At 34.2% G+C, this 4,973-nt stretch overlaps 1 long non-coding RNA gene across 1 annotated transcript; it reads left to right on the top strand.

The window, feature by feature from the left end:
• Positions 1-1,403: 1,403 nt before the first annotated feature.
• LOC130461192 (uncharacterized) lies at positions 1,404-4,973 on the top strand. The gene is made up of 4 exons (XR_008921591.1): positions 1,404-1,736; positions 1,863-2,124; positions 2,639-2,703; positions 3,722-4,973. It is a non-coding gene; the product is annotated as an uncharacterized lncRNA (long non-coding RNA).

Here is a 4,973-nt window from a genome sequence, read left to right as displayed (position 1 = left end):
TGTAATTCATGTTTATTTTGACTTTGTAATTCGTGTTTATTTGGACTTTCCAATTCGTGTTTGTTTGGACGTTTAGAATGGACTTTGTAATTTAATTTGGGATGATTTTGTTTGTTTAGTTTATATTTGACTTTTATAAGTAATTTCGTTAACATCGCATTTCCAAATAACTAAATCAAAGTAACTACGTCAAAGTCTTTTAATTAATACAAACTAAAATGAAGCACAACATAATTCAGTTAGTTTATTACAACATAAATATTTAAATTACACTATGATCTACCCCTCCTAAACTTAAACTCATCTGAATATCGATCCCAAGCTTGTCTCCTAGTCTGATATCTTGATTCCCATTCAAGAACGCTATAATCTGCCAATTCTCTCCAATGCGGTGGAATGGTTGGTAACGGAAAATCAGGAGTCAAATCCAGAAGAATATAGTGATTGGTATTTACAAATGCCAACACGATCTCTTTGGTTGGCCTCGTGGATTCATACCTGTTTTGAATTTCAATCAAGCATGGAAGATTGATTAAACATATATATATATGCATAATAATGTATGTATAATTAATTAGATTCGTACCTGTTTTCCAATGGAAGAATAGTGAAGTTAGGAAATAAACCACCACGATTGCCGATACTCAAGATGACAACGACCGCATTGAAGTGTGTGGCAAGAGGCCACAAGTCACAATCGGTAATCATCCAATGTTCCTCTCCACACCGTCCACCTCTCCAATTTATACGCCACGAGACATTAGCAATAGAATCAGGACGGTATACATGGCGTTATTGTTCAAGCTTTCCGATCTCTCCAACAAGCGTTGATCGAATCTCACCATATCGTTCTTGATCACCCAAGAAAAACTCTGCGGCACATCGGAATCCGCAGTTCCCGTCAGGGATTACATCACAGTATCCTCTAATATACTGCAACATGAGTTGAGGTAACCACTCTTTGAAACCAGGCGGGATTAGATCAATGCTCATATAGCTTCCTAATGAAAAATAAAATATAACCAACATTAACGATTTAATATAAAACAAACTCTAACGTATATATATATATATATATATATATATATATAATTTGATAATTACCTAATGAAGACCTCGTTTGTTGGGTGCTCATTGACGACGACCCTTGATCACAACTCCGACGAAGACCCATATTACGCACATGTTCGACAAAACTGAGATTCCTTGTAGTGGAGTTTCTTTGTTTCCTTGGTCTCCCTCTCCTAGATACAAACCAACTCCTGTAATCCCCCGTAATTTTATACATTTTATTAATATATTTTAATGTATAGTTAATTATATTTAAATAGAATTTACGAATTTCAGAAATAAATATGTAATTTACGAATATTTATTTTTATACATTTTAAATATTTCAATGATTTATGAAATCAAAAATAATTTTAGAATTGATGTTGAAAGAATTTGAATTACGAAAACACAATTAAATTTAGAAAACAATCATAACCGATTTTGGATTCAAATACTAAATCTAAATCCTAATTCTAGCCCAATTGGGTGAAGCCCAAATAATAAAACCCAAAAAAATAATTACTCCCTTCTCTTTCAATTTCACGTAAAAAGCAAAAACAAGAAATCAAACCCTTCTCTCTCTCTTTCAACATTCACGTGAAAACCACTCTCAAGCCTCCATTGTTGTTCACGGCCGCCGTCACCACTCACCGGCGACCACCCTCACCGCAGCCTTCACGCCGGTAACCTCTCTCTCTCTCTCTCTCTCTCTCTCTCTCTCTCTCTCTCTCTTGCTTCGTTCTTTCTTTCTTCCCTTTCGTTTCCTTGCTCCCCTCACTCAAAATTCCTGTTTGTGCGAAACACTGCAGTCGCACGCAACCACAACCGACGCCGAGCAGCAGCAGCCGCCGTCGCTGCTCTCCTCCGACGCCCGGCTTCCTCCACCGTCCATCTATTTCGTCGGCGTCGTTCTCTCTCCTCTCTGTTTCGTCACTACTCCACGCTGGCCATCACCACCTTCGGCAACCAGCCCATCCGCAACCACTACGCGCCAGCCGCGTCTCCTGGCTCGCCTAACCACCGCCGCTGCCGCGCCCTGCCGCCCGCCAGCAACTCCTTTCTCCTCTTTTGGTTGTTTCTTGAACCCTAAGCTAAATTATTGTTTTTAATTACGTTTTAATAATTTAATTTATGTTTCTTGAATTAAATTTATGATTTTTATGATTAAGCTATGAATTTTCAGATTATATATTTTGATTAATTAATAATTTAATTTTCAGATTATATAATTGGATTGAAATAAGAATTTTAATTATTAAAGCATGAATTTTAAGTTTTAATAGTTTTAAAATCATAGTAGGATGATTATAAGTTATTAAAGTTATTGTTTTTATGATTTCAAACATGTTAATTATGGTTTGGGGTAGTTTGAAATTAGTTATATTGCTGGAATTTAAAGTATGATGCTTTGAAGAGTTTTCAACGAATTTCAATAATTAATATAATAATTATGATGCTAGGAAATTAAATATTCAAGTTTTGATATTGGGAAACGTTCTAATTATGTTTAAGAAGGGTTTGAAGCTCCCTAATGTTGCTGAAAATTCAATATGAATTGATATGAGTCTATATTGGTTGTTGTTAGGTGGAGAATTCTCTTTAGGCAACTTTTGAAAGTGTTAAAGTGGCCTATCAGTTTGTTTACACAAGGTACGTACATACCTGTGTGCTTGGAATGTGTGCTAATTGTTGAAACCATGTTGAATCTTGTTGTTAAACTTGGTTATGTTGATATTATTGTTGAACTTGGTGATGTTGATATTATGGACGAACTGGGTTATATTGAATGTGCATGTTTAATACTGTTGGGCAAACCTATTGAACGTATTTTGCACTATAAGAACTGTAACATGTTAGTATGGATGTTTGATACAAACATGTTGGTTGGGAACACTAGATTATTCTATATGATTGGGTTGGATCGATTGGTCGTTGTTCCCTTTCTATCTTTTCACTACTTTATAAGGGCGGAGGACCTTGTTTAGTAAGTTGAAACTTTATGCCCATATACAGGGTTGCTCATGGTTAAAGGAAAGGTTGGTTAAGTTGGAATGAGTCTTGATTGATGCTTTTATGATCACTTACTTAATTCCAAGATAAAAACAGTTGTGAACAAATGTGAATTGTCTGTCTTATGTAATGGTTGAGTCATAACGGAATCTCAATTTATAAATCATGTAAAGTGAAACTGAATAGCAATAGCTTTAGACTGTGCACGTCTGAAGTGACGGACAAACAGGAGTTGGGGTTCATGGTGGTAGCCCATGGCCTTTTCTGGGACCGGATTGATCACCGTGTCCTATTTTTATTTAAACGTTCCTCGATATCGCAGGTCAATGAGGTTACGGAGTCGCGCCCGTACCTCGTCTTCCTTAGTGAAGACTTCTGGATGGTCAACTCGGTCCATTGTCTATTTCAACTAAAATAATATTATGGTTATTAAGCCTAGCTTAGTCTAGTCAAGTATAGTCGTCAAATTATTATGTTTTGTCTGTCCTTACTTATATTTATTAGTATCATGTTAGGGTTGTTGGTTTGATAGTATCATGCTAGGATTGTTGTTGTTTTAATATGTAGTACTCAGCTTTGCTGATTACGTGCTTTGTTTGTGTGTGTTGATCATGGCTATGCCTTATTGATCCTGTGATGACCCATCTTTGGTGAGCAGTCTCTAAGGATCAATAAGCGTTGCCCATCTACAGGTTTGAAGATGATGCATCATTGGGATCGGGATTAGAGAGCTTGTAGTTCTATTCGTTTAATTAAGTGATTTAATTTGTTAACTTGGATTTGAAATTTGTCGTACTATTCGTATTTCCTTAATTCAGTTAATTGGTTCGGACCTAATATGTAATAGATTATTTATGAACCTAAAAGTTATTTTTATGTTTTCCGCTGCAAAATTCTGAATAAGCCGTAACGTTTTCACACGGGCGATAATGCCTTGATAATTCTCTACGTTTTATATTAAAAGGTTATTTTAGAAAAGAGGGAATTGTCGGGGTGTTACAAAGTGGTATCTAGAAGCTAAGGTTTTACTTTAATAAATTTTAGGCGCCTAACTATCTAGTAATTTAAAATCAATTTCTTAAAAATCGAGCTTCTACGTATTATAGTGTTCAAAAATTGGTACTTTTTTTTGGGGGACCAAATTAATTTTATTTGTTTGAAAGTATATATTAATATTTCTTATTTAAGTTCGAAATTAACTTATTTATTTTAAACTTTGCGTTTATTCGAATTAAGTACGTTCTTTTTCTTTTCGAATTTAATTAAATATATCCGAAATATATACATATAAAAAAAATAAAAAAAAAATAAAAAAAAATAATAATAAAAAAAAAAGTTCTTTATTTATTCGTTTAATAAAAAAAAAAATTTTACTAAATTTTCTTATTTTATTCTTTAAAATTCTTCAATGTTTGACCTATTATGATTTATTATGAGAGATGGGTAATATAGGAAAGGGCATATAGGATAGAATTATATGTGCATTAGTAGTTAATTGCTAGCATAAGAAGTTAATTGTTACGTGCATATGCTAAATGTTTAAGTGTTGCATTTAAATGTGCATAGAAATTGTTTGATTCCACCAAACTTATCGTTTTATTGAACTTTGGTTATGGTTTGGTTGGGAAATTGTTAGTGAGACTTTAAGTTGTTTCTTTTAGGAATAAAATGTGGCTTTCCAAGTACACCACCATAGGATTCCAAGTCGTGTTTGGATATGATTATTTTGCTAAGATACAAGACCAACCCACCTTAACGAGAAAAGATATCATAGAATCCACTATTGTTCATTGCTTACCTAACCAAATGTCATACCTAGGACTCAAATATATGTTTAAAGACATGCATTCTCATTATGGAACACCAAATTCGGCTAAGTATGGCACTAGGATGGTAGTTCGAGATGCGAC

This window comes from Spinacia oleracea, chromosome 5 (genome assembly GCF_020520425.1).
Source record: "Spinacia oleracea cultivar Varoflay chromosome 5, BTI_SOV_V1, whole genome shotgun sequence".
In the NCBI taxonomy this organism is placed as follows: Eukaryota; Viridiplantae; Streptophyta; class Magnoliopsida; order Caryophyllales; family Amaranthaceae; genus Spinacia; species Spinacia oleracea.
The sequence above is the reverse complement of the archived record's forward strand: the minus strand, read 5'-3'. Positions and strand labels throughout refer to the sequence as shown.